This window comes from Lissotriton helveticus, chromosome 6, assembly GCF_964261635.1.
Source record: "Lissotriton helveticus chromosome 6, aLisHel1.1, whole genome shotgun sequence".
Classification (NCBI taxonomy): domain Eukaryota; kingdom Metazoa; phylum Chordata; class Amphibia; order Caudata; family Salamandridae; genus Lissotriton; species Lissotriton helveticus.
The window spans coordinates 1480018105-1480039268 of record NC_136067.1 but is presented as its reverse complement, the minus strand read 5'-3'; the positions used below and the strand labels follow the sequence as shown (position 1 = coordinate 1480039268).

Here is a 21164-nt window from a genome sequence, read left to right as displayed (position 1 = left end):
TCCCATACAAGTAGTCCAACCCCCCTGTAGGCATACTGCGGCCACTAGCAGGGACTATGTTCCACCCCGAAGTGTTCCCAGTAGGCAGGGGCCTGAGCGAATGGCCCATGTGGATGTTATGGGGAGGCATATACACATTCTTGTTGCGGTGAGGATCGACTAGCCCTCCGGGGAAAAGAAGGGGAGTCGCATGCGATCTTGGATAAAAGTAGGTTAGATCGTATGGGATTATGGCAGTATTCAAATTCCCAGAGGACCCTGTTAATATACATCTAACTGCCTCTGGGTTCCTAAAATTTATTACAACAATATCTCCCTTTAGGTTTTTTTCCCTGCTGCCCAGCCAAGAGAGGCGCCTGACGTGGACTATCTCCCCGTCGATGTAATATGGGAGTGGTCTATTTTGTCCTAGCCGTGCAGAATCTTGTTTTTTAGCTGGGGATGCCCCTCCCTTTTGCCTGCCTCTAGAGTAGGGACTCCTGTGAGTACAACTACGAATGGTACAGCCTCGGGGGGTAGTTCAACGTTGTGGCCCTGTGTTTTATCATTAGTGAGCAAGCTCGACCTTCCCCTTCCCAGTTGCTGATTCATAATACTGGGGTTTACACCACCCTTCTGAGGTTCTCTTGCAGCCTGGGCTATAGATTTTACCGTTGTTGCCGCAGGAGCCTGGGCATGCTGGGATACCAAGTTTTTCCGCTGGGTATTACTAGGGGGCTTGTTAGGTATATTATTATCCCTACTGGAGCTCTTGGGAGAACCTACAGATCCCGGTTTGTTATTACCAAAAGGTTTGTTGGCTCCTATAGTGCCATTATTAGGGCCATTAGAGGCATCCAGGGTAGGAACAAGGACAGTTGGAATCTGAGGTAGAGTTGTCGGCAAAGTGGAGGGCCTTGGGATGGTCGTAGAAGGCCCTGTCCCAACTTTATCAGCAAACAATGCCTTTAGACTACCTAGTCGATGCTCCACCCTCTTTAAAATATCCAGTATAGGGAGCATAAAGGACCTAAGTAGCTGCTCAGCGGAGTTCCACGGGGTATCAGAGAATGAAAAAACTTCTTGGCATGGGGGGGAAACTACCCCAGTTTCCCTTACTATGTTGGTAGCAGATAATATAGCATTTGTGTCTAGGGTTGGCATTACTGGTGACACTATATCAGATGGTACAGGGGCCTTAGTTATAGTTACACCGGTAGTCTTGCTATTTAGGGATTTGCCGAACTCGGAGTGACTAAGCTTACCCCTCTGGGGAGCACCCAACCCCCTCCTCTTTTTAGATGGCGGTGGACCAAGAGCTTTGGTCATATGAGGTAACTTGCCCGTCCTTTTAGGCAACTCCCTGGCTGGAGCACAAGGCACATTTTCTACATTTAGTCCTGTGCAGGGAGCACATGAAGGCAACACATTAGGTAAAGAGTCAATGGATACTGTGCCAGGGGACGGTGGAGTGTCTCTGAGGAGTAGGGGAAATTTATCCATGGACAGTGGATCTTCGTTATAGGTGTCAATGGTATTATCCGGCAGGGCAGATGTAGGCGCCAGATCAATCAATGATCTATTTTTCAGAGACTCAATAGAGCGGCGACGTTCAATCCTACGCTCTGTCAGCAAGTCATCCTTGTCCAGATCCACAGAGGCCCTGGTGAAGTAATTCTCTAGTGTTCCTTTACTTCCCCCCACAGTACTAGATTTATCACAATTTGAAGCCATAGTATTATGTTCCTACCTTCCACTTACAGTTGAAGGCGTAAAGGGGGTGGCCCGTCCCGTCCTCGGGCGTCCTCGGATGGCCACAGACGGCCCGCCCTTTGCCCGGGCTTCTCCCGGTCGCTCCCACGCGCTCCCGCGCAGCGGGTATGCAATGTTCTTTAAGTAACAAATTGCGTTATGGGCGGTGGGCGTGGCCGGCAGAGAGAGCAGCCCAGCTGATGTTGATGAGGCTCGCAGGGACTCCTGGTCCACGGAGTCCCTGCTTCCTGCTCGCAGCCCTGCCGGTCAAGTGAAGAAGTCCCCGTCCAGAATCAGCAGCCCCTGTGAGGACGCCGCGCTGCGGGACCCGCGAAGCGGGTCCGGCGAGGAGCGTTGCTAGACCCCTGTGGCAGAAGGGCATAAAACAGTGGCGGCGGCAGTCAGGTGCGTTGGCAGCAGCGTAGAAAACACAATGATCCCACTTGCAATGTCAGAGGCCCCCCCTGTTTAACTCCGTGGGCGGTGGGCGTGGCCGGCAGGGAGAGCAGCCCAGCTGATGTTGATGAGGCTCGCAGGGACTCCTGGTCCACGGAGTCCCTGCTTCCTGCTCGCAGCCCTGCCGGTCAAGTGAAGAAGTCCCCGTCCAGAATCAGCAGCCCCTGTGAGGACGCCGCGCTGCGGGACCCGCGAAGCGGGTCCGGCGAGGAGCGTTGTTAGACCCCTGTGGCAGAAGGGCATAAAACAGTGGCGGCGGCAGTCAGGTGCGTTGGCAGCAGCGTAGGTTATTATTGGCTCATTATTTGCATGTGTAAAACAATTTCACACAGGCCCCAAGTTAATGGACATCAAACATGTGGAAAAACCTATGATATGACAGCATGAATGTGCCTTCTTTAATAACGTATGTTATTGAATGTCCTCTGGAAAATAAAAGTGTGATTTTCAAACAAGAAAAAGTGAAGGTCTGAAAGAGCCTCCTGTCAGTAGAACCTAAATGTTCGAGCAAAGCATTAGGGCTAAAAATGGTAATGGAGATAACCTAAACATGCACTTTACCTAATATCTCACTGTTAGGTCCTGAGGAAATGCCACAGATCACTAAGACATACCAGGTGTGAAACTTGTAGACCTTTTTATAGTTACTCGGACACATCAAGCCGTACAGTAACCCACTGACCTTCGGGTTTTTTAGTCTACCAGGGGTACCACGTTATTAAAATGTCTTTCTGTGGATACTCCTAGGCAGTTTTATTTTCAGTATTTTTCACTGGACGCACTTCACTACCTCCACTACCTCCACTACCTCCACTCCTGGATCCACCCCACACACCAGCATTCACCTGAGCTTTTCTCTTAAAAGATCTCAGTTTTGTGGGGACCTGTCGATCATTGCAGAGCTGGCCCGATGAGGAGCAAAGGCCCAATGATGAAGCATGATATCCTTTGGGGTGTGTGGGGGCTACTAAGAGGCTAGATTTGGCCCTCCCCTTCGGGATTGGATCCTTGATACCGGGAATGTAACTCTGCCTCACTCTATTTCCTCTTTCTCTCACTATCTACTCTACTCCTAATCTTTCCTTTTGATGAGAGGGTGACATTTTGCACCCCGGTCTTGGAACAGTGTCCCCTGTGATTTAACTCTCTGTTTGTTAAAAACATGCAAGGCAACCCAAAGGTCTGAAGCGAGTTCTTAACTATTCTGGAGGTAGCATAGCTCAAGTGAAATGTGCCTAGAGCAGAATATAGGATATAAAACCTTCTTAAATAAAGGTAAAATTGTTGAACAAGTTTCAGCATAAAATAGCATTCTGCTATAACATGTTTCTGTTGGAGCAGTATCTTTAGCTTTGCAGTCTCTGCCAGGGAGCAACTAAAAAGGTATCTGTAGCTAAACAAGGAAGTGTGTTTTTTATCTGAAATTTAATTTTGGATGGCTAAAGGGGTTATGAGTGCTGGATGCCTAAAAAGGATTGACACAGGAACATTTGCATCATGTGGGGAGAAAGTGTAAAACACTGAACATATGGTTTTCATTTCGGGGCAATCAATCTTCTTTTGAGATTTTTATTTTTAACATATATGGGGGCTTATTCTCAAGGATGTATCGTAGAGTTAATGGAAATTTATCGCAGCCAAAGTCGTGATAAACGTATTGCTCCATGCACAAGCTGGTACTAACAGCCCATATTACCAGTTTACCTGCGATAGCAACCACAAAAAACACCACCATAGATGACCCCGGCAACTATCGCTAATGAGATGCAAAGTAGGCATTCCCGTGCAAAATGCCGAGACATCACTACATGTCAACATTCTCAACAAACAGCCCTATCTGGGATAAGAATAGAAAACAGGTGATAAGACACGTTAGCAGCAGGAAAATAACACCTGCTCGGAACTGGTGTAAAGTCGGACGACAGCCTGCAACAGAAAAGGGAGCCCAGGCCAGAGCTATACCTGAAAGGCAACAGATGCCATGGAGCCACTCCCTGGTTGAACTCTGGTGGCATCTGAGTCTATGGACTGGAGGTTGTCTTCATCCCCTTGTGGCTGATACCGAATTGGTGGTGAAAACGAGGCTCTAGCATCCATTCCTCCATTTGCTGCTTCCAGACAGCTTCTGCCCTCTACATCATGTCCTGGAGGACACCTTCCACTGTCCCCTGCTACCCTCTGCCACATTCACCTTAGACATCGAAGAGGACCCGCTCAGTCCTCATGGTCCTACCTCAGCGCACCGCAAATCACTGGCCCGTGGCGGAGTGCCTGTGTCGGCCGCTGTGCGTCCTAGACCACTAACTTTGTGCAGCTCAAGTCAAGGACCCTGTCTACTGAGATATTGGATGGCCTCTGAGATGATGGCCTTGGGGCCTTCAACACCATGTGTCTGTGGCCCTGCACTGTCCTCTGCCTCCAGCCTTAACTGCGGTCCACCAGTGTTCACACACCAAATCGAGTCCTGACCAGCCCAGACAACGCATCACTGCAGGAGGCACACGCCACCAATGCCAGGACCACCTCCAAATGCCAACTGCCAGCGATGGAACAATCATACTGGCAAACTATTGGAGTTTCTCACACCTGTCGTGGATGCCATCATCTGCCTGATCCCCTGCTCAGCACTAACTCAGTGCACCACAACTCATAGACCATTTCTGATTGAGTTTTGTGCTCTGGTGAGCTCATGCGGCAATGCCACCTCAGGCAGTGTGGGAGACCTGGGACGATGATGAGGAAGATGATGCAGGTGTAACATACCCCACTGCAGCTGCATCAGGAATATCCCAAAGGGACACAATCCTAGACAATTTGATCACATGAGCAGCTCTAGTGCCCCAACCTCAGTGCACTGCAACTCAGGGACTCTAACGCGTGCATATTGGGTGATCTCTGTACTCGCTCCGGCTACCACCATGATGCTCCGCAGTTGTCTCTGTGATGCTTGGGTTTTCTGTTTCCGTTTCAAAAGTGTTCACTGTTCAAGTTGTTGCCAGCACCACCCACTCCTTTAGTGGCTGGCTTACACTCACCCCACACACATCCAGCACAGGCGGTACTGTACATGTGACCCTGCCAATAAAGGAGCCTGGTGCACGTGCCCGTAGCCAGTTGAACAGACTATCTACGTGTGTCCGTGTGGTCATAATGTATGCATGAGGGCCCCAGGCCCTACAATATTGCAATGTGCTGTGTATGGTGGATGCAAACATGTCACCACACACAGCGAGTAAGACCTTGGACATGTAGCTTTGTCATCACCCACTCAATACGTAAGAGGAGTGGACTGGGGGCGTACGCAGGTCCAGCGTGGGTGTGTTAATACTAATTGCGGGGCTCTGGGCATGGTTCAGTACTGGAAATGTGCAAATGCATGTGTCTCTGTCGCAGTGTGGGTCTCCTTTGTGGGGTGTAGGTGGTCCCTGATGGGACTTTAGACACCCACGTATGTGATGTAGTTTGCCTTCCATGAGCTCTGACCCCACCTGTTCGGCTACCTCCTTTTGGCATTCTGACACCTGGCATTGGAAAGCGCTGTGTGCCTCGGTGAAGTGTTGGGAGCCAGCCATTGTGGCGGGTGCTTCCTGCTGTGTGGTTTGTGCAGGGGCTGGAGTCTCCTCAATGTAGCTTGGCTGCCCTGCTCCTGGTGGTGGGTTGCCTAAGATGTCCATGATCTGTTGTAGGGCATCAGTGTCCAAGGTGTGGTTTTCCTCTCTAGAATCACTGATGAGTTGTCTGGTCTGCTCTGCTGGCGGTGTTTTCTGTCCCTCTGCAATGTGAAGGGGAGATGCATGTTGACATTGTGTTGACATGTATGTTGGCACATTGTTCTTGTTTACATGCAGACTATATGACAATGTACATTGTGACTGTTTGAGAGGTGCAGTATATTTGATGCGGGACAGGGTACATTTGGACTGCATGACGGATGTGACGTTGCACACATAGTTTCTATCTCACAGTTTCCTGCTATGTTAGATGTGATTGGCCTGTTTCAGCGCATGAACGGACCCAGTTGTGTCCTCTGTTCTGCAGTGTTGGTGTTACACTTTGTACCACATTGTCGTCGGGTGTGCTGTGAATGCTATGTGTGTGTTCTGCAGTGTGCCTGTGCCACAGGGATCAGGACATGATCCTGGGTCATTGTGGCTGTGCAGTGTGCTATACATCGTTGTGCATGTGTTATTGTGCCCATCTCCCCCGTCTCCCCAGTTCATGGTCGTTACTCACCCTGTTGATGTTGTGTCAGGTCCTATCGAGCTGTGTCCATACTCCTAACTCCTTGCACCGTCTCCACACTGATGACTTTTCTCCAGCTCCTCCTGTGGTGCAGGACTTCCACCTCCTGTCGCTGCCTTCCTGTTGGCAGCGGGTTTGTGCTTGGTTTGGCTTTTCCCATCATGCCAGCACCTCTTGGCCTCCTCCATTGTCCTCCTCGACACTCTGACTGCATTCACGTTTGTCAAATTGACTTTCAGTTGGTGGTAGTGTTCTGTCTCCTCCATGACGCTGATCTGGATTTCCTGTGTATTGCAACACGTCTGCCTCTTCCTCTTCTCCTTGGCCTTCCCCGACCACAAGGTTCCTTGCTGGTGGTCTGTGGGGCTTGTGGGGTTCATGTTGGCCTCTGCACTCGGTCCAGGTGCCTCCATGGTGCTACGCAGTTTCTTTTTTTCTAGTTGCTTTTATAGTGAATTTTCATGCCTGACACGTGGGAATTGTAGGCCTGTCGCTGGTTTTCGCTGAATTTTGTATCGCGATTGGCCTCATCTCAACTTTTTTTGTGTTCGTGTTTTGCATTTTTGCAGCGTATTGTTGACTGTATCGCGGACATTTGACGCGTTATCGTGAGCCTATCACATGGTACCGCCGTGTTGTGAATAGGACGTTAACACAGCGTGATTTTCCTGCGATAGACTGCAATGTGAAGAGTTGTGTTAAGCTAATTTTGCGGTAATTATCACGCCTTCTTGAGAGTATCCCCCATGGTGTGGAAAATTAAGAAAGAAATTACCTTCTGTAAGAGGGTCAAGATATTCAGTTATGCTAAAAGCTGTCTTCGACAATTTTAAGCAATGATAGATAATAGGATTCAATATGACGTTTTTAAGTTGCTTTATATTTGGTGATTGTAAAACGCTTCTATACATTGTATGCGGTGTACTATATTTGTTGATCCGTCATTCCATATGGCTAATTGACATTTAGCACAGTTCACAACACCACCCTGCCAATGGCGCAAGAAAAAAAGATGACCACCAAGTGCGAAACATAGTGGATGACGTAACGCAAGATGTGCATTGCATACCATAATTGGCCAATTTTCTAGGTATTCTGGAATTGCATTAGCTGAGCATAAATTCTGTTTTTTCAGTGCTTTTCAAATACACACAAACACATCCCCCCATACACACTGTAAGACTTTCTATTGATTTGTTTCATTTGTGCCTCGGTGCTCAATGTTTCAAACATTTAGATGTAGCTCTCAACATTCCAATGTTTTAATCTGCATTCTAGATAACACGCATGTGCCTCAAGATTGACTTGTCTAACGGAAATATAGTGCTGCCCACGTATTGTTCAGGTTGGTAACCTAATTCTGCCACCTTCATTAGAACCAGAACACTGGCAGATAAACTTACTTATAGCTATTTCCCAGGTGGGAGTGGTGGAAATGATGGTTTGCCAGTGATAACACAAGCATTGGGCTTTATCAATGCTGTGAATGCAAGGCCCTCTGGTTAGGGATTTGTACCCAATACTAATAAAATCTACCCTTCCTGTCTGTGATGAAATGTATGAAAAGCATGAATGATAAGACTGATCTTACAGTACATTTATTGTCATGTCTATGTTAGAAACAATATGTGGGCAGTACTATATTTCCCGTAATCAAGGGAAGTCTGTGCCTACAGTATATGAATAATGTATATAATGTTTTGAAAACTTCTCAATCTACAAAGGGTTACCCAATTTTGTAGGTGAAGCATGTCACCATCACAGTAACTATGTTACGTGATTGAACTCACCTTCTCAACCTTGTGTGCGAAGACAACTTCTTATCCCTTGACCGTTCTCCCAATTCACGATATCCCTACATCAGTTAATGTAAATATTTATTCTGACTCTTATTGTAAAGTTGTATCTCTAAATCTTTATTGTTATGATTCAAGTCCTCTTCTGGCTTCATATTTCCACCCAAAAGTGTAATTTGAGTATATGTACTGTGTTCCTGGCCCTATCTAGAAAGCTTCTCTTTAAATATGTATTCATTGCTGTATAATAATTTTTTTTAACTTATTTTGTAAGATAGATCAATGGGATGATCTGCCACTGCGGGGATCCGCTTGCAACCCCCAAATGAATGGTTTGGTTTGTGTTATTGCCTGCTCAGACTTTAATCCTTCAGACTTCAATATAATGTCTACCACTGATTCCGGTAATTACGACAGGGATTTGTTATTGGCCTAAAACATAAAACATTTTTGACAAGCTGTGTATGCCCTTTATAATGACCATCATGTCATTAGCTCTATTGTTATATATGTAAAAACATGCAGAGTTCAGAACACACGTTTAAGGTGTCCTGTTTTGGTGTTTTGTTCAATAAGCACTGTAGCTGCTACTGACGAGAAAAAAATTAGATTTAGAACATATCTTAGTGCTATATTGTGTAAACTACGCTATTAAATTTTTACCTAAAAACGAAGGGGTTTATTAACAAGCCCCTTGTGCCGCGCCACTGCTGCATCACTTTTCTTGACACACCGGCGGCGCAATGTGCTGATCCATAGTTACAAGACATGGCTTTTCATGGCCTTGTGAATATGGCCCCTTTTAACACATTGCGGTGCGTGAAAGGGGCGTGCCATGGGTGTTGCTGCGGGTGTTCCCACGCAACACCCAAGGATTCTGCCTCATTCCCAGATTTGCAACGTTTCATAAACCTAGGAATAAGTCATAATAATAAGCCTCATAAGGGGAGGCGTATGAGTGGCACAACAAGGAAATATACTGTTATTTCTCCTCGATTTTTCCTCTTTCTATGTGTGGTGCATTCTGCAGCACACATAGAAAGAGGAAAACGCCATCAATGATTGTTTTTGTACAAGAAGGAGTCCCATATGTTCAAGCCATTAGCATCACTGGAGCGTCACCTTTTTTGATGCTCCAGTAGCGGTATGCCCTGCACTGTATTTACAAAGTGGCACTAAGCAATGATTTGTGGCTTAACAGCGCTTTGTAAATATGCTACCTTTTCACACAGGAATCTGCGTGCATTGGGTGTTGCTGTGGACGTTCCACCACAACACCAATTGCTTTTTGATGCCAGGTTTACAAAGAGGTGTAAATTTGAGGCAGCACCAAAATGTAATGCCATGCAAGAGCAGGCGTTAGAATGGCGCAACAAGAAGAAATACTTGTATTTCTCCTAGTTTTTGTTTTTTCTAGGTGTGCTGCACTTTGTAATGGTTGGAGAGAACTTCAGTGCACATGGCAGTTGAACAGTGCATACCACTCCTGTGTGGTACCTGTTCTCTCCCTGGCCCTGCCGCCAAGACTCCGGGAAACAAAAAAAAGCAATATTAAACCACGGTTTATTATCACTTTTTTTTCTTTTCTTTTTTACGCTGCTGGAAGGCTGGGGGGCCCTCCTCTGCCATTCTGGTGGAGCAGCTGCTGCCTCTGTTTTTCCTCTCCTCCAAGTTTACCACTGAATTTTCTGCATGACTGCACTGAAAGTAGCATCTGCCCTCTAGTGACTGAAGGCAAGATACAACACCTTTTCAATGACCAGAGTCTTTGTTTTGGTTCTGCCCCATTCGACCAGTGGCTTCCTTCCACCGGCCTGTTTCAGACATTGGTTTGGGATTCTGTTAATCACATGTTGGCACAGCCCATTGGAGTAGCCATTTGTCTACTAATGCTGTTGGAGTGTATCTTTCCACCTCCACTCTAGTGCTTGCATTGAACTCCATGAGGAACTCCTTTACAATTGCTTTCACTAATGTGCTAACGTTGCATGCATTAGCACATTATACCTTTTGGCATTGCTAATGTTTGTTTGCACAGGAGTTAATATGTGCCACCCATCTTCCGAGACCCTATAATTAGAGGCCTCACTCTTCACATTCAATTCTACTTGAAAAAACAGTATCTCTTTTTCCGAAAGGTGTTATTGCCTCCTTCTCGTAGTTGGAGGAAGCGTGCTTTCTAGTACAGAGAGATGTAATTGTGTTAAGTGCATCATAAACGTGCCACAATCATCGTTATCACTGCCTCATTCCAAGTAAATTACACTACGTTAGCTTGGCCATAATGAGTTCGTAGCACGACTCCCTCTTGCAGGGATTGGTGTGGCAATACCGTCTCTCTGTGCTTTAGGTTACCATCCCAAAATATAATTTTAATGTGGTCCATGCGAAATGTTGTCTTTCATAGTTATAGCCCTAACTAGTTTATAATCATGTTTTGTTCCTGTTGCCAAGGGTTTTGCAATGTTATATTACACAAAAAGACGTTTTGACAACAGTGTTTAATATTCCTAGATACATATATTTTCTTTCCATCAAAAATATGAAAATCCTCTTCAAGGAAAAATAAATGACACATTCTCTAAATAAAAGTATCAATAGCGTATGTGTATCTGTGTTTGTGCCTTCAGTAAGAGAAGAAGGCGGTTTTGTATGTTTAGGTACAATGCGATGGCATTCTTGAACTACTAGCGAAAGCAGACTTTATAGTGGAATAAATATGACAGCCTCCCTTTTTCCCGTTTAGAGCAATGGATGGTGTAATGTTTAATTAATTAAGCTCAGGCCTAGCTGCCCCCGTTTATCCCCTCTGTTCCGAGCGCACTTACAAAATGGTGCATTTCGCCAATTTCTTGCTGCTTTCGTCCGTCCAGGAGAGAAAACAAGCTGCTAGCTTTTGTGTTCAGTTGCCTTTTTACAGCCAACGTATGGCCTGTTCTTGGGTCTGTCAGCGAGCATTCTCTCATGTTCAGGCCAGCTGGCTCTCTTACCCGGATACAAAATATGCCATTTCCGTGCTTCGTGCTGCCTTTAATAGCCCGTGGCTCGTGTCCTACAGCACATTCCAAACTAGGTTTTCCCAGTTGAGATCTCCATGTGTTGCTGATTCTTCACCAAGTCAACTTAGCAGTGTTTATTTTATAAGACATTCCACAAGTATTAAACATATTTCTCTGATTCTTGGTGTTTAAAGAGATACAAAGCCTCAATGAACACAGCCATCCATATATAATATCTTTTCAGTGAAACAATAACACAGTTAAATGTTAGTTGAGGCTCGGTGAACAGAACGGCCCTCTCTCAATCTGATAAGTACACTTACTGTTTTTTACACATTTTTACACTGTTTTTTTGAGGCACGCAGTGATTAACGGTCTGATTCAGAGTTTGGCAGACGGAGTAGTCAGAAACGTGGTGGATATCACATCCGCCATATTACAAATGCATTAAATCCTATAGCACTTGTAATGAAGAGGATAGGATATACTTGCCTTGAATCAGATTATGTTGAGCTGTGGCTGGGCCCCAGTTCTGACGCATATAAATATATATATGAAATATACGTTTACCCACATGCACACACACACACACACACACACACACATATATATATATATATACATATTTATATTTATATATATAACCTACTGGCAGCCGCTAGTATGTAGTTATAGTTAGGACCATGTTTCCATAGGAAAAGTGTTTTTTTAATTGCCTATATCTTTGTTGCGTTTGACGAGTCTTCCCGAAATGTTCAAAACAAGTGTGCTAGTGCATCTTGTGCATGGAAAGTGTTGGGGTGATCTGTAAAATGGGGGGCCAAGAAAAATGGGGGGTAAAAAAGTGCAATCCCATCTCAATTCCCATAGACTCTGTAGACACACCTGCAGCCTGAACCGTTAGACAAATTACACCAAATTTGGAGAAGGCTAGCTTTTGGTCAGCAAATTGTGCTTTTTTTTTATTTGGTTTACGTCCGTTCAGTAGTTTGCGAGAAATAAAAGCAAATCCAAATTTGTATATCCGTGGTCGTGAAGGCTTCACAAATAATGATCTCATGAAGCGCTCTGCAGATCTCTGATTGGCTGGCAACACTTTAACCGCTTCCGTGCGGCGCCGTAGCCGCGCCCTGTGCTGGACATTCCAGAACAGGGCGCGGTCGTGACGGAACCGTTCCGTCATCAGCACAGCTCAGCCGTGACTGATGACGGAACGGTTCCGTCACCAGCATCGAAGGGGTTAACAAGGAAGTGTTGACAGCCATCTTGGAACTCTGCTTCAGCAATACCATCACAATTTACCACCAAGTTTCCACGCCATATTACCAAACTACTTGCTTCCATCATGGCAGTGGCTCGCATGTAAAATATAAACACCAAATCACCAGAGCACTACGTGGTCTATGAACATCATTTTAATTAATTGTTGCAGACACATTTCAGCTACACAGCCCTTCTCAATGCCAGTCATATTTGCATTACCATAGCCACAATTTAAACACCCTGCCCTCCTTCTCATTGGACAGGTAGAGTCTGGAGAGGGAAGACAGACTGAAGCCTCATTTGCTTCCAAATTATTATGTCCACCTTTACTAACTGCAGCTTTATAATCTTCTCTCAATGAAGGTGGCTTTATGCTCGTATATGCATATAATTTAATTCTGTCTCATTAGCAGAAACGAGTCATACAGCTATGTTCTTAAAAGTACAGTGACTCACCAATTGTGGCACAATAAACAATGTCAGTTACTCGCCCTGCCAAGCACTGGATCTCCACAGGTAGGTGCCTGCAGGTGCTGGTTTGGTGACCGAAATCCTTCCATTTTTGTAACAACGAGTTCTTGTCAACCGGCGCCATTTCCCTCAGAGTCAACGGCTGTTGTGACAATACTTTCACAATTTACCATAAATTTGCCGCTCCATATTGTTGAACTACTTGCAGGCGGGTGCGTCCGTCAGGGCAGTGGCTCCCATGTAAAATGTAAACACCAACTCACCGTAGCACTCCACGGTGTCTGATCATCATTTAAATTACTTACTGCAGATGTGTTTCAGCTACACATTCTTTCTCACTGCCATTCATATTGGCATTACCATAGCCACAATTTAAACACCCTGCCCTCCTTCCCATTGGACAGGTAGAATCTGGTGAGAGAAGACGGACTTGAGCCTCCTGGGCTTCCATATTATTATGTCTGGCATTAGTAACTGTGTCATTAGAATCTCCTCTCAGTGAGGGTGGCTGCACACTCGCATATGCATATAAGTGAAATTTGTCTCTTTAGTAGAAACGAGTCATGCAGCCATGTTCTTCAAAGGAGATTCACTCACCAATTGTGGCCGAATAAATTATGTCAGTTCCTCGCCCTGCCGTACTCTGACTCTCAACAGATGCCCGCAGGTGCTGATTTGATAACAAAAATCCTTACATTTTGTAATGACGACTTGGGGTCAACAGGCCCATATTCACTTCGATAAAACCATTGGAATTCAGCATGTGGAGAAGTGTGGCTCATGTGGAGAAGTGTGGCGCAATGGTTAGAGCGGCAGACCCTGATGCAGAGGTCTAGCCCGCGACCAGGGTTCAATTCCCCGCCTCGGCGGGTCGTGGGCTCAAAATTCCACGGACCTGATAATTCTGGCCTCGGTGCCTATTCCAATCATGGAGTCCCACTCTGCAACTCTGGGCAATAGCTTGCTTAATCTGCACAACGGCCCCCACAACGCTAAGGATGCCTGGCCTCCACCTTGGGGGTGCCCAGGAGTGGACACCTCACAGGGAAAGCCAGGATGGGTTCCACAGCGGTATTCGTACAAGCGCCTTGAGACCCTTGCGGGTGAGTAGTGCGCTATAGAAGTATCAATGTACAGCATCTATAGTTAGAATGATCTCAAGTAACTTTAACTCATGACCCATGGTAACTATAACTCGCGCCCCCATGCACAGTTTTCTCATCAGTAATTTTACAGCAAATGTTGCAGTGATATTACAAATGATGTCATAGAATATTTTATTTTTATTTACTTATTTATTTGAAAGGTTTTATATAGTGCTGGCTCAACTGGGGGGTATCAGAGCGCTTTACATGTGCACAAACAACATTACAGGACAAAGAAAGGATTGTTCAATAGCAGAGCATTAGACAAGTAAAATCAAACTGAAATGAGCCAAGGGCAATATACATGAAAAGGCGCTTAACGGAGGCCTAATAAACATAGTAACAACAATAACGGATACATTTACAAAGAGAGTGACAGAGGGAGAAAAAAGATTCAGGGCTGAGTTGTGGGTGAGGTATAATTAGATTAGAATAGGCGGGAGGAACAAATTTGGGAAGAGGGGGGAACGGTTGACCAGGAGGGATTTTAGGAGGAGGGAGGTAAGGAAAGTGGATGGAGGTGAGGAGATAGAAGGGGGTAGGGGGAGTGCACAGGAAGAGAGAAAAAAGAGGAGAGGGAAGAAGTGAGAGAAAGGAGTGACATAGAGGAGGATAAGGACAGGGGAGGCAGAGTGTGAGGTCAGATGCCAGGTTAAGGACCCAGTATTTACTGAAAAGGTGCATTTTGTGTTCTTTTTTTAAAGCTGATGTAGGAGGGGTTACCATGCAATTCCTTGGGGAGGGCATTCCAGATGTTCAGAGCGTTTCCTGAGAAGGCACGAGATAGAGTCTTCTTCTTTTTAAATAAAGGGGGGATGAGGAGGAGAGTGTTAGTGCTCCTCATCGATTTGGATCCGCCCGCTTTTTTTAGTTTATTTGTGAGGTACAACGGGGCATTCTGGTGTAGTGCTTTATGCGTGATGCATGCTGTCTTGTAGGAGGATCTACCTTCAACAGGAAGCCAGTTAAGGGCCTTCAGGGCTAGGGAGATGTGGTCATAATGTGTATAGTCAGTGATTAGCCTGGCTGCTAAGTGGAGCATGGATCTGAGTGGGGCTAGGAGAACTTTCAGGGTTCCTGTGAGGATAGCCTTACCGTAGTCAATTTTTGAGAGTACCAGGGATTGCACAACCCATTTGAAGTCTTCAGGTTGAATGAAGGGTTTGATTTTCTTCAGATGATGGAGAGTGAAGAGAACTCTTGTGTTCATTAATGGTCAGATTTTTGTCAATGATAATACCAAGTGATTTCACTGAATTGGACAACAAGAGCGAATAGTTGAGTGCATTAAGGTCTGAGGTCCAGGTTTGGATGGGGAGCCTGTTGTTTTTAGGAGAGAAGAGGATGACTTCAGTTTTATTTGGGTTAAGTTTGAGATGATTGGAGTAGTACCATGATTGGATCTTGTTCAAGGTATGGTAAGATGAAGTACCTCAGAGTGGGACCTACTCTTATAGTAAAGCTGGGTGTTGTCAGCACAGAGGCAATACTTGATTTCAGCTTGTTTCAGAATGAGGGTAAGGGGGGTCAAGTGAAGAGGTTAAAGAGAGAGGGGGAGAGAATAGAGCCTTGAGGGACACCTAGGAAGACAGGTTAGGGGTTAGATAGGCAGTCGTTAATTTTGATTTGTTGTGTTCTCTGTTGAAGAAATGAGGAGAACCATTTAAAGACCTGACTGTTAAGGCCAAAGCAAGTCTTGGGCGAGATGAGTAGGGAATTGTGGTTGACTGTATCAAAGGCACCCAAGAGGTCAAGGAGAATGAGTAGGCAGGATTCACCATTGTCAGGAGAACAGTGGATGTCATTAACTATATTTAGCATGGCGGTTTCAGTGCTAAAACCTTTTCTGAAGCCGGATTGCAAGGAGTCAAGATTGAAATTGTTAATGTCTGTTACAACTTTATTTCAGCTATCTTAGCCATAAAAGCAGGAAAAATAAAATAAACATTTTACAACAATAACCACAGTGCATTTTACAATAATTGTCCACGAGAACAGGCTGCAAAGAGGTGGAGAGAGACAAATGAACAGTTTGTCCATATTTACAATATTTACAGTTACCGCCCTAAAACCTGCAATCTCATTACATAAAAAAGATACAATTTTAGTTTAAAAGCCAGATTAAAAGAATTTAAATACGTTAATTAAAAAGATGTACAGTGTGCAAAATGTGCAAAATAGCAGAGACTGAAGTCAGGATTGTTGCACTATAGCTTAAGGCCAAGCTTCTTTCTAATCAGGTACACATTAAGTAAGAACCTACTTGTACAAAACACTACCAGTTGTGAGGTGTTGGACTTAAATATGCGTTCAGCTTCTTTATAGGATCTAACGCCCACATTTTTACATAAGGATCTGATCCAACGAACCCTAGGAGTCTTGTAGGCCGGGCAGAAGAAAAGTAAGTGAACATCATCCTCTTTTGCCCTTTGAGAGCAAAGGGTACAGAGGTCAGTGCCCTTGTTGCCCCCCCACCTGAAGGTATTTATATTTGTCTGTAAGACCCCATATCTGAATTGCAAATATAGGGATTTCGCTAGAGGTGGTCCTATCTCATTCATAAAAGGTTCGAAGGAAGTAGTATCCTTCATGGTCAAAAACTTCTGGGTCAAAGATCCGGTTGATGAATTATGTAATGTTTCAATAGTGAAGTAAGACCAGAAGGTCAACTTTAGAAGCTTTTTGCAGAGGGGTGTCATGCTCAGGGGCTCTTCCCAAAAGTTGGAAAGCCCTAGCCTAATGCACCAGAATGAAATATGTTTTAACCATGCAATGTTCTTATACTCATCGATCTGCATGATTTCTATTAATCCACTTCTATAATAAGTCAACTCCGGAGTGGTCCACAACCTTACCCAATAGAGTAGCGGCCTTAGAATAGCTTGGTGGTCTGTGCGTTTTATGTCAATATCCAAAAACACAGGAACTAGGGGGGTTCTGGTCGGTATTTGAGTAGCCTACGTATGAAGTTGTTTTCATCCCTTTCAAAATTTCTTTTGCAGGAAGACCCCCAGAGCTCAGCACCATAGAGTGCAGCTGATTGGGCCTTTGCTCTAAATACTTCCAGTGCTGGAGTAATGGTCTTTGAATAACTCCCACCATGTACTTTTAGGATCGGCATCGAGTTTTGTTTAAAGGATAATCTGCTTTTCTCTAGCTGCCCCTTCCAAGAAAGTTTACTGTCCAGCATTATGCCTAAATAGTTAAATCTCCCCACATATTCTAGTTTTTGGTTATTTAGAGCCAAGTTTTTCTTGAATGATTTATGTGGGTTTATGGACATGTATTTGGTTTTGGATGAATTGATCTCTAATCCCTTTTCCATGCAGTAACTATGAAATGAGTTCACTAGATTTTGGAGTCCCTTCGGGGTTTGTGAAATAAGGATTGTATCGTCAGCGAAGAGTAGTGACGTGATCGCTTCATCACCCAATTTCGGGGAGTCATGGCTACAATCCCCCAGATATGTGGGTATATCGTTAACATACAGTGAGAATAGCGTGGGCGCCAGCACGCAGCCTTGGCGCACGCCCCTTCTCACTGGTATGGCCTTTGTAAGTTCTCCTCCCTTCCCCCATCGTACTTTGGCGTAGTTTCCTGTTTGGAGTCTAATTAGCTCTACAAGGAGTTCGCCCGGGACACCCATATTTCTTAATGTGTCCCACAAGAGGGTACAAGGAACGAGGTCGAAAGCGGCCCTTAGATCCATGAAAGCAATGTACAAGCTGCCCTTCCTGATATTAATGTACTTCCAGCAAATACATGTGAACCTGAATACTTAGTCTACAGTACTGATTTTTGTTCTGAACCCTGCCTGGTATTTAGTCAGGATCTGGGTCTCCTCGATCCATCCTAAAAGTCTATTTAAAATGTGTCTGGCATAAGTTTTCTGTAAAAGGTCAATTAAACTAATTGGGCGGTAATTAGCTGGGTCATAGCGATACCCTTTTTTTAAAAATTGTTACAATTTCAGCCCCTTTCCAGGTCTCAGGGATTGGTGTGCCTGCCACTATAGAGTTGCATAAGAAATTAATGTAAGGCCCCCAGGCTTCCGTGTCATGTGTTAATATATCACCAGGGATCTTGTCAGGTCCAGGGGCTTTACCAGCCTTAATGGCCTTTAGTGCCTGATTTGTCTCCTCTAAGCTGAAATATAGAGAAGCTGTACTGGGGGTTAAGACGACCTCTTGTTCTACTATGCACGAACCCACTTCATTTTGTGAATAAAGTTTGGAGAAGTGGTCACACCATGTTTTTGCATCTAAGTAGAGATCCTTGGTTGACCTACCGGTCTTATTCCCCTTTGATAGTAAGCACCAAAAGGTGCCATGATCTCTCATTTTGGCTGCAGTTTGAAGATCCTCCCAGATAGCCTCATCCCACGCTTTTTTTTGTCCGTGTTAGAGTTTTGTTATATGCTTGTCTGCTATCTGTTATATCCTGTGGGTTCTTAATTTTAACTGCCTGGATTAGGTGAGACTTGGCTAAACGGCATTCTTTATTATACCAGGGGTTGCCTAGTCCAAGGTGGCTACTATTTAAATGTTTGTCCCTGTCATGGATATTACTCAACAGGGGTATTAACGCATCTATCAAATGGTAGTGCATATCTAGTACACCTTGGGAGCCTAATGTAAGATTCTGGCGAGATGCAACGGTGTCTAAAAAAGTGTTATAAATATTTACCATCGTTGCTTCTTTGGCCAAAATATAGGGCCATTTTAGGGCGCGCCTGTTATTTGTTACCTGGGGTTCGCCGTCAGTGCCATTTGCTGTGGCGTCAACAGCTAGTTTGGTTGTAAAAGGCTGGGGATCTAAACATAATTGAAGTGGCAGGTGATCGCTTTCTGTCCTAAAGTCTACTTTGAAATCAGTGATTAAAAACCATAGACTTAGGGAGACCAGTAGATAGTCTATATGCGACTTAGAGTTGCCTTTATTAAATGTTGGTACTGCTGGTTTATCTGACTGAAAACGGTCATTACAAGCCCTTAATTCATGTCCCACCATTAGCTGTAAAATCTGAATAGCTGCTACCGTACTTTTGACTACCCCAGTGTTATCTAGAGCAGGTATGTCATTTGCCCTGTCCTGTTCATCAAGTAGATTATCAAGGCCCAATATTGGCTCGAATTTACAGTTAAAATCCCCGCCTATAATCACTTTTGTGTTAAATCCTAGTGTATCAAGATAAGAGTCCAATAGCTCTATCACCTTGGATTCCTTTTTTAGGGGATTTGGCCTGTTGTATACATTTATTGAAAATAAAGTTTCTTTGTCATTTGTCACCATTTTAACGCCCAGAAGATCTTGAGAAGGAATAAAAAAGGGTGGTAACTTCAATTTTTAGAGTGATTCTTATCCAAATCACTAAGCCCCCGGACGCTCTTCCTCTTGCTGAAGGGATAGCTTCGCGGGAAAAAGTTTTATAGCCAAGCCTGTGAGGGATGTAAATGTGTAAATGTAGTATACTTGTAAAGCGCACAGCTGCCCCAGCAACGGGGCGTCCCGGCGCTGTATAACTCTGGGGAACCCGTCCTGGCTTTCCCTGTGGGATGGTCCCTTGCTGGGAGTCCCCAAGGTGGAGCCAGGCATCCCCGGAATTGGTGGGGCCGTTGTGGAGATTAGGCAAGATAATGCCCAGAGTTGCCGAGTGGAACCCCTGATTAGAGTAAGCACCGAAGCGAGAATTATCGAGTCCGCTGACCAAGGTCCACGACCCTGCCGCGTCGGGAATTGAACCCTGGTCCCAGGCTGACTTCTGCTCTCAGGCCTGCCGCCTCTAACCAGTGAGCCACACTACTCCATATATATATATCTAAGGCCCAGGTCTCCTGCAAGAGGATTATGTCATAATCATCAGTGTAGGTACACCAGGCAGTGTCCCGGAGGTTCCTGGTTAAGCCTGCTGTATTCCAGGACATAAGTTTTACAAACGGCTACCATGAGAAGGGATTAAGAATGGAATGACTTGACTAGCTTGAGGATCTGCACCCCCTACTGCGACAGATGTATCCCTGTTACCTCCTTTGGGGATTTTGCTAATGTTAGTCATCTCCGTCTCAGTACTACTGTCATGGGTTGGAAGCAATAACCCATCACCAGAATCCTTGTCGCTCCATCCTAGTGTATTTGGCACTTGTTTATTAATATAGATCTCGTCCTCCATGCCCCACTCGGACTCTATATTGTTTTCCCGGTGGGATACATTTAAGCTATGGTTGGGTAGTCAATCTACCTCCTCTAGGTTGGTAAGACCGTCAAATCTATTCTCCAGGGAGATGGTAGGAGGCTGCTGTCTTGGGATCCCAACATGCTTTGGGTTGTAGAAGTATCCGAGGAAGAGTGCACTAATGAGCATATTCCCACCCTGGGAATCTTCCATACATTGTGTGGCCCTCCTTGCTTGTTGGGGACGCCTAAAGTTAATAACCACACAATCTCCTCTTAAGTCTTTTGGTGAAGGCCCCAGCCACCCTACCCTGCGGACCATCAGAATGTCGTGAATGACCCCCGGATGGAACCGCTTGAATTTTATCAACCAGTCAACAACCTTATTACGGAGGTTTTGCCAGGATTCTTGTTGATCCCTTTTCAAGGAGGGTACCCCTGTTAGAACTGTTACATATGGTGAAGATGCCGGGGGTAAATGTAGAACGTCAGTATTTGGGATCAGGTCAGTGCCTTTTGGGCTGTATACTTTAGTCATACCAGATGATTTGCTCGGACTACTCTGGGCTGTTAATCTAGCTGACCTTCCAGAGTCAGCAATTTCTCTGTTGTGTATGGAGTCTTTTCTGCCCTCAGTCAGGCAGGCGGCCTTTTGGATGGAACTTATAGGTGCCGCCAAGCCCTCTGCTTCCCTTCCTGTTGGGATAAATTGGGGTGGGGTATTACTTCTACTCTTGCTAGTGGGTCGTTCCACGTTCCCTTGTTTTGCACACAGATGTTCTATTCTAGCGGTGAACTGCCTTAAACTAGCTATCAGATCTTTCTCAAGGCCCTCCACTTTCTCCTTTAACATTGCTTCAAGGGAATCTTTCAGTGTAGTTTCTAATTTC

The 21164-nt window shown here is 45.1% G+C and overlaps 1 protein-coding gene across 1 annotated transcript in view; it reads left to right on the top strand.

Annotated features, from left to right (window-relative positions):
* The window catches only part of CHRM3 (cholinergic receptor muscarinic 3), a 2680897-nt gene that overhangs the window by 497981 nt on the left and 2161752 nt on the right, over window positions 1-21164 (top strand). Inside the window, exon 3 of the mRNA XM_078649289.1 lies at window positions 16301-16392. The gene's annotated coding sequence lies outside the window, so the exon portion shown is untranslated. The remainder of the gene's footprint in view (window positions 1-16300; window positions 16393-21164) is intronic.